The following is a 9,491-nucleotide window of genomic DNA, read 5'->3' on the forward strand; positions in this document are numbered from 1 at the left end:
AGAATGTGTGCTGCTCTTAAGTTTATTTATTGCATCTGCACTGCCACTGTAATTTTCCTTCATGTAGCTCTGCGACACTCTACAATGACATTTTAGACTCACTTTAATTTTCCTTCATGTAGCTCCGAGACACTTACTTATGAAAACTTATTACTCTTAATACTGTCTACCTTTATTGTATCTGTTACTGCCACTTATTTGTATATAATGCTTTGTTTGTGTCTTTTCTGCCTATGGGCACTGAAGTCACTCAAAAATCTCAGTGCTCTCCACGTACGTCTTTTGTAGCATAGACTACGCTATGTATATCCCTCTTTTAAAGGCCCTATTTCTTTTTGACATAAGAAGCTTGAGAGGGATTTTAGATTTGGAAATTTCTTAACGATTTCACAGGTATTAACATATCTTACAAATGTCACAAAACTACAACTTAATCTGTTATTTCATCAATTGTCCAATCAGATAATGTAGAAATCCATACAACCACTAAAATTAGCATACATCTTCAGCACAGTTCTTCATCTTTAATTAACGTGCCTTTTTCCGTTTCAAAACATGTTTATATGTAGGAACAAGTAATAGCTTGATTGCTAACCAGACAGACGCTAAAACTCCGGTAAGTAACAGAGGTGGAGGCACGTGCTGTATGTAAACACTCCTGGGGGCACTGATGTTACAAGTTAGCCACACACTGCCCCCTGATGATCGAACTGCTCTCAATTTAAAGGCGCCCATTCTACCTCCCGCGCAAGTTTACGTCATCATCTCACAGTTGTTAAATCCCGCCTCACATGGACAAAACTAAAGATCTGACGAAACGTAAGCACATAAATGGATTAGAAATTGCTCATTCTGGACTCGGCTTCATCGTTGTTGGGGATTTTACAGGTGAATGAGGGAAAGTTCTTCCCAAATTCTACCGACATAAATTTCCCCACACGAGATGATAGACATTAGATCACTGTATTCAACACTTAGGGCAGTTACAACCCCCTTCCCCTCGCATTCGGCAAAGGTGACCACATTAGAATACTGCTGTTACCAGCTAGACATGCCCAAACAGGGAACAAAAGTTTCTAAAACAGTTCAGGATGGAGTGAAGATGCATTCCCACTGCAGAAACTCGCGTGAATCCACAGACGGGCAGATTTTCAGAGATCCAGCAGGGACAGCAATACAGGAATATACAGATTCTGTGTCTGCGTACAATTAACAAATGCCAGCAGAGGATGTTGGTCCCATCCATTAATGTTAAAAATCATTCCAGGTGCAACCAAACCTGGGTCAATGGTGAGGTGCGTGCCAAAGCAGTGCAGCCGCCCTGTAATCACTGACATCATTCATCATTACGTGCTTGAGCGCTAGTCAAATCCCACATCTGGCCTCCTCTCTGCCTGACACACACCTTGGAACCCACTCAATTTGCTTCTACCGCCAATAGACATCACACTGATGACGCCATTGCAATGGCCTACACGCTGCCCTGTAACCTTGAAGGAATTAGAACCCTATGTGCGGATAGCTGTTCATATATTAGAGTCTGCATCTTAACGCCATCGATCCCCTACCAAACCATAGCCAAACTGAAATATCTGGTTACTGAACACGTCACATTATGTAACCTGGTCCGTGGACTTGCCTGACCGGCAGACCCCATGTTGTTAGAATTGGCAATCACATGGTTGGGAGAACATCATCCTCACTTACACTCAACACTCACTGGTCTCTCCTCAGGGATTTGGGATAAGTCACTTTTCCTCTGCTTTGTTCTCACCCCCCGGTCATCTTTAGACTGCTTCTGCTAAGCGCTAGGCGTCCAACATCATCTTCAATTTGCGCATGACGATACTACTACTCCTAGGACTCTCATACAGGCGATGAGACATTTCCTACAGAGATGAGGTTATGCACTCAACATGGTGTTCTAATAACCAATCTTCTCTAACTGTCAGCAAGCACCAAGAGATTGATGGGGACTCCAGGAAGTCAAGAGATGCTATAGGTCAGCTGCTTCAATTCCAATCGAGAGCCTATCGTATAGCCCGGTTCGAGAGCTACAATCCTTGGCTTCACATCGTCTGAGGATCTTTTTCTGGCTACACTCAGAGACCATAGATGAGCAACAGCCCGCAGCATCTCTACCTTGCCTTGCGGAGAGTCAAGGGCAATCTCTTCTCATCATTCAAATTTGTACCGCTGCACTATAGACGAGCATTCTGATGGCTGCATCATGGTATGGTACGGCAACTGGCTCTTCGTTGGACCTGAATAAGCCTTCAGCGCTTGGTGAGGAAACATCAGAGCTCATCATTGGTGGTACACAAACTCCCAGCTCTCCCCAGCCGTTATAGGACATCTCAGACCGCACTCAACCCTGAGCTCAGTCCTGTTTGCCAACTGCCTATCTGGCAGACGCTTACTATCCATCCGACACGGACAACCAACTGAAGAACAGCTTCTATCTTCAAGCCATCGACTGCTTAACAACCATCTATCCTTCACCTAAAACCGGAATACTGCTGTCTTATGTTTATTTTTGTTGTACTTGCCGCTGCCACTTTTTAATATTCGTTATCAGTACCTCGTGACACTCACATGACATTTGGGACATTGCTGCTCTAACTCAGGAATACAATCAAAGTGGTGCTGCTACTTAAGTTGGTATTTGATTGCATCTGCACTGCAGACTTTAAGTTTCCGTCATGTACTCTGTCGACACTCGGACAATACATTTACACTGGCTTATTTCAACTCCTCACCCCCACATAATTAATAGTACCCCACCTAGGACTACTTAGGAAAACTGATTATTACTCTTAATACTGTCTCCCTTTATTGTAGCTGTCTGAAGCCACATTATTTGTATATACTTCTTTTGGTTTTGTGTCTTTTCGGCCTATGAGGCACTGATTCACGCAAAAATGCTCAGTTGCTCTCCACTCACGTACGTCTATGTCTGTGTATGTCCTGTTATGTCCCTGTATGTTCTGAGCCTCGTCACAAGCATTTCAATGCCCAGTTTGTCCCAGTGTTAACGATGCAATGGCAAATAAATGCCTCTTGACTCTTGTTGACTAATACTGTATTATGATCTAAGATACCTAAAGGTGTGTACCAAGTGACTGGTAAGCCACTTTAATCATCCCCATAACAAAAGTCCAAAATTTTATCCTTACGTGTAGGGCAAGTTACATACTGGTTGAAGTGGCCCAGTGATTTCTCCAATGTACAATTATAAAATCTCCCAGAATAAAAGGTGGTGCATCAGGAGATACAGATCAGGAGATACAGATTGTAGTTTATGCACTACACGGTCAATGACATACCTCGATGGCGCCGCAGACGACTGCTTCTGTGCTTGGCTCTCCAGTGTTTGTACTGTTTTTGTTTGTTTTTCCTGTTTTTTGTTTGTCAAACAGGATCATTTCCCATGGATGAACTCTGAACATGCGTAAGACAGAACCATCCAGAGATCTTTTAATTTACCGGATTTCAATTATTCGGACGTTTTACTGACGGTGTTGTCGTGGATCAGCGGCGCTGATCAAAAACGCTTTCAAAAAGGCGCAAACGTGGAAGCGAGCTGGTGCGCTCGTTAGACTATGAAGGCTTCGTATTTCGAACGCCGTTTGTCCTAGCATCCTTCTGGCAAATCCCGCTCTCTACCCAACAAATCTCCCTTGCAGCATTGTCCTCGTTCGCTTGGGGATGAATGTAAACAACCGTGACAAACAGACAATGATTTGCACCAGTTCTCTCTAATATACAGACATATCCCAGCTCCTTGCGCTTTACTGGTTTCCTTCACATCCCAGTCCATGCAAACAGGTACTCCGAAGTCATCCATTTGTAGGCCTCGAATCGGAATCCCCTTCGGAAAGCCAAGTCTCTGTGAGTGCCATCAAGCAAACATCCCTGTAATCATGCTGTAACTTCACCATAGCTTGAAGCTCAATCGTTTCTTTCCATAGAGACTGCACATTTGCCAAAATAATTGTAGGAAGAGGGATTTTAGAGAGACTTAAATTTGTCAGTCTCTGACGAATGCCTCCTTTATGAATTTTAACTGTTGAATCATTTTGTCCAGTGTGATTTTGATTTTGCTAAAAAGGTGAAAAACTTTTCACAGTTCTACAGTTTGCTTCACGCTGTTAGGCTTATACCATCGTAAAAGAAACTCCCAGGAATTCTGATTTCTTGTCCTGAGGTGATTCGAACAAGCACATGCTCAGGTGAAGAATCAATGTCAATAAAACAATTACTCCCATTTTCTCCTCTTTAAATTCTTCAAGGAAGATATAGGAAAAATCTCCACATCCAACAATATTAAAAGTCTTTAAAAGAAGGAAACAAACAAACAAACGAGCAAACAAAGCACGTTGACAACTGTAGCTGCGAGTCGCCATGCAGACTTGGATTAGTCAAGACATCATTTATATAGCGCTTTATACAATACAGATTGTGTCACACCAGCTTCACGATGTCAAACAGGAAAATAGTGTGTAAATAATGCAAGAGGACAATAACATAACTTTCCAGTTAAAGTCAGTTCATTGATGGTTCAGTGATGTCATCATCCAGTTCAGCTCTCTTCCAATAGTGTCTGCAATCATTCAAGTGTCCCCAACTACAACTGGCATCGAACTAGTCAATTTTCAAATTTTAGTACCTTTAAAACCATGTAAGACGCATAGACACATGAAGACTGATTTTAGCCTTATAATCCTCCTGAATGTACACACTAGATGATGCAAGCACACCAGGATACAGCACACTGGTTCATTGTAGGGACAGATCTAACAGTGACACAAGATTGGCTATCATCATCATGTCAGAGGCAGCCAGATAAGTGAATTTGAGGAATCTCGATTGGGAGCACTTAAGTTATCGTAATGACACCACACAATAGAGGATTTTTTTGACAAAAATTGTTTGCAACAAGCATCATTTGGGGGTGCAAATCTGGCTTAAAATCAGCCTTATAGCATCTAGTGTGTGCCCTTAAGCAGCCAATGGTTTACAGTGTACCAAAACTCCAGCAGTGACAAAAGGGAGAAAAACCCTTGGAAGAAACCAGCCTCAGTCGGGGGGCCAGTTCTCCTCTTTGCCAGACCAACCAGCATGGGTGTGGTTTAATTCTAGGCTGCAAACACAGCTCAGGTGTGCAGAGGACTCATATGGTGTCCTGTGATCTTGTTCCCGATGGCCGTCTAGGATGGCCAGGGTCGCTTCACTGCGGGATTCTGTCTCTGGGGTTGAGCTAGTTGTCCTGGTCTCCGGCTGACATTCAGGCTGGTAGAGGTCATCTCTAGGTGGCCGATTCCCCATCGGGGCTGGATAGGGACTGGATAGGGGTGACTGCAATGAGCTATCTCGGATCTGGAGTACAGTCCATATCTAAGTGGGCTTTAGTGCGTTCGGAATACGAATGAGCGAGGGATAATATTAGCAAAGATGACATTCCTGCGAGCTAACATTAACAAGTAACATGTGTTTGTATGGGAAGTGTTCCCGGTTCAGGTTTAGTAATGCAGCCAAACAATTGTCCTTTACTGGCTTTGAATTATAGAAAGGTTGTTAGTTGGTTATGGTTAAGCCAGTTGTAGAGAGATTGGTTTTTAATCTATATTTAAACTTGACAGAGGTGTGTTTGTCCTCCTGAAACCAGGTTAGACAAATTTGTTCCAGAGTTTGGGATGCTAAATAGGAAAAAGGACTGCCGCCCACAGGTGATTTTGGATAGTCTAGGTATTATCAATGTTCAGAGTTTGAGATAATAACAGATGTGAACGGACTATAATGTGAAAGAGCTCGCCAACTACTGAGGTGCAGGGCTTTATAAGTAATAAGCAGATTTTAAAAGGATACAATGTTTACTAGGGGCCAGTGCAGTGTTGACCAGACAAAGGGCTAATATGGTCATTAATTCTTGGTTAGTAGAACTCTAACTGCACATTTTGGACCAGGAGTTTGTTAGTGTGCAGAACAAATCCACCCAATAAAAAGCATACACCTAATCTAACCTTGAGGTCATAAACGCATGGATTAACATTTCTCTGCATTTAACATTGAGAGGATAGATTCGTAACTCAGATATATTTTTGAGATGGAAAAATTCAGTTTTACAAATGTTAGAAAGTGGCTTTCAAAGGAAAGATAGCTATCAAATAACACACCTTAGGTTCCTAACTGATAATGAAGAATTGACAGAGCAGCCATCAAGTCTTAGACAGTTTGTGTAGGTTATTACATGCAGAGGTTTTAGGTCCGATAATCAACACCTCTGTTTTTTTCAGAATTTAGCAGTAAGAAATTGCTCGTCATCCAGTGTTCTATATCAACTATGCATTCCATTAGTTTTTCAAATTGGTAAATTTCACCAGGCAGCGAGAAAAAATATAGAGCTGAGTATCATTAGCATAACAGTGTTTCCTGATGAAATGTCCCAAGGGTAACAAAGTGTGGAAAGTGATGGTCCTAGTACTGAGCCTTGGTACTCCATACATACAGTTCTTCCTCTCCTATGAGTAGGGAGCTGAGTGGAATTGTTCCTTAGGGGATCTGTGTCGCACTGATGCGATACTGTAGTTGATGGCCACAAGGTTACAATTTTGTCTCTAATAGTAATCAATCTTAGAAGGAAAATAGTTCATAAACTCAGTGCTGCTGAGAAATGTCAATGTTTGTTGATGCTTGTTGTTTCTTTCTAAAAGAACTCCGCTATAGCAGTTGTTAATGCTTTTCTGCCAGGATAAAGTACTTCCCCATCACACAATATGAAATACCTCTAGTTTTGTTTTCCTCCAGCTGCATCACATTTTGCAGGTGGCTGCTCTCTTAGGGTGCAAGTGTGCTCATACCACAGTTTCAGACTGTTTTCCTTAAGTGTAAACGAGCAACTATCTAAAAATGAAAAGAAAAAACCCACACATAACCCCAAGACAAATCATTAAAAACCACTTTATTTGGTTAGACAACACGTTTGACAGGACATAACTAGACAGCGCCTGAAGCGACATTCAAGAAGGACTCTCTAGTGCTGTTTAGCAGAACCAGACCCATCATCCAGTGTTGTGGTGACAGTAGAACCAGACCCATCATCCTGAGTCGTGGCAGCAGTGGCGGTAGAACCCGGACCCATCATCCAGAGTGCGTTGGCAGCAGTAGGAGCAGGACCCATCATCAGAGTCGAGTGGTAGCAGTAGAACCGGACCCATCATCCCAGATGCCGTGGTGCCGTTAGGAGCCGGACCCATCATCCAGAGTCGTGGTGCCGTTAGAACCGGACCCATCATCCTGAGTTGTGGTGGCATTAGAACCGGACCCATCATCCTGAGTTGTGGTGCCGTTAGAACCAGACCCATCATCCTGGAGTGCGTTGGTGGCATTGGGAGCCCGGCCCCATCATCCTGAGTCGTGGTGGCATTAGAACCAGACCCATCATCCTGAGTTGTGGTGCCGTTAGAGACCAGACCCACATCATCACACGAGTTGTGGTGGCGTTGGGAGCCAGACCCATCATCCTGTAGGTTGGCCGGTGCCGTTAGAGACCAGACCCATCATCCTGAGTCGTGGTGCCGTTAGAACCAGACCCATCATCCTGTGGTCGTGGTGGCGTGGGAGCCAGACCCATCATCCTGGAGTAAAGTGGTGCCCGTTAGAGACCAGACCCATCATTTTCCCGGGGGGACAGGGTTAGATGCACCAGCCAGGATTACTGTGTCCCTTCCGCCGGGCTGTCTGTAGAGAGAACAAAGAGTGACTCAAATTTAATGTCCAGAATTAAAGGGTTATAAACAAATTACCCTACTCATGGGTGGCGTGACATGTATTTGGTGTTTTCTTAATTTGAAAGGGATCTTGTGGTAACATAAGAGCCATGTGTTAACCTATGGAGCTGAATACTGAGCAGGGACGGCGACAAATGAACAAGAGACTAAGAGACTTCAGAGGCTAAGTAACTAACATGTCACAAGTTCTAGCTGCATTATGAAGACTTTTTTTTTTGAAAAAAATTCATTTTGATGAATGAGTCAATAAAATTGGCTTTTCTAATCACTAATATTAAGAGAAGACACATACTGAAACAAACATGAAAATTTAATTCCTGCAACCAAACAAAGAACAAAATATTAAAACTCACCTTGCCACTAGTAAGTGGTGATAAAAACGACACACATAAAGAGTAAGTTTAATCAAGCCCATTCTTTACCACAAACTTAACCACTGAGACAAACAAACTAACTATACACATAGCTCCAACCAAACCAGGACCTTTTAAAGCCAGACAGAAAACAATTTGTGCCACCTGGACAGCTCGTTAACTCATTATCACACATTATCAGTAAGCACCGCACAGCTTGAAAATCATTATACCTGGGCAGGATTAAAAGGGGTTCACTTTTTAGCCAGGAGAATAACTGCCTCTGACTGGCCACATGCATTCCGAATGTTCATACTATCCATCAAAATAGTATGTTAGATGAGAATAAGTGTTTCCCCAAAGCATAGTATGTTGAATAGAGAGTGTGCTAAAAAGTCCCCCAGATGGTCTATTATTTCAGGTAGATTTTTGAAGGTGTGAATCTACTGTGCACACTCTTATACCTAATATTGTCCACAATCCATTGCTTTTTAATGAAGGATTCAGTTCAAAACTACATACATGAAAAAACTATAAAAAAAAAAAAGCAAGCATGGCAGATGTGCACGACCCTAAAGTTAAGAGATTTAGGGATGCAATTGACTGTTTGCAGAAACCTGTCCTCCTTAGTTAAAGTTGCTATGTCCAACAAACTAATAATGCCACTCTCACACTACATCATCATTGTTAACTACGCGTTAAAAAAAATCATCATGGAGCAAAGAGCAAACTGACAACACCCGCGCAACATGAACAACACTGAGCAGGTTACTACTGAAGTAGAAACAAATTTTGTCATTTATTAAAGAAATTCAAACAATAAACTGTTTTGTGGCTTTTAAATGTGTCGTGGACAGAATCACTGTATTGTTCAAGCGGCACATGAACTGGGACCCATTTCAGAAAAGGAGGTTAAGTGAAAACTCTTGAGTCTAAAAATGAGGGGAAACGATCAAGCCTGTTTCTGAAAGAGAGAGTAATTTATACTTAGAGTCAGTTACCATGGTAGCTTACTCTGTGAACCTACTGTAACCTGGGGTGCGTTTCCCCAAATGCATCGTTATCTAACTATGGTGGTTAGTTCCATTTTAAATCAATTAGTAGCAATGAACTTGCCACCATAGTTGCTGAAGCGCACCCCAGTCGGGAGGAGGTTTTCTTCCGGTTTAAACCAGTTTCTTACGGTCTCCTTCTCCTCTTTTAATATTAGGCAAAGCAATGTTTAAATAACTTAGCACACAGGCGTCACGATACATTCATGCTGCAAAAATGCTTTTCTTACTAGTATCTTTGTCTTATTTCATGTACCCCATATCTAAGAATCCTTTTAGTTAAGATGGACACGATA

General features: G+C 42.4%; 1 pseudogene; it reads right to left on the bottom strand.

Annotated features, from left to right (window-relative positions):
• Positions 1-8,205, bottom strand: part of LOC109053219 — a 25,987-nt pseudogene extending 17,782 nt beyond the window's left edge.
• Between the last annotated feature and the right edge of the window lie 1,286 nt (positions 8,206-9,491).

The sequence above is a fragment of the Cyprinus carpio genome, unplaced genomic scaffold, assembly GCF_018340385.1.
Source record: "Cyprinus carpio isolate SPL01 unplaced genomic scaffold, ASM1834038v1 S000006559, whole genome shotgun sequence".
In the NCBI taxonomy this organism is placed as follows: Eukaryota; Metazoa; Chordata; class Actinopteri; order Cypriniformes; family Cyprinidae; genus Cyprinus; species Cyprinus carpio.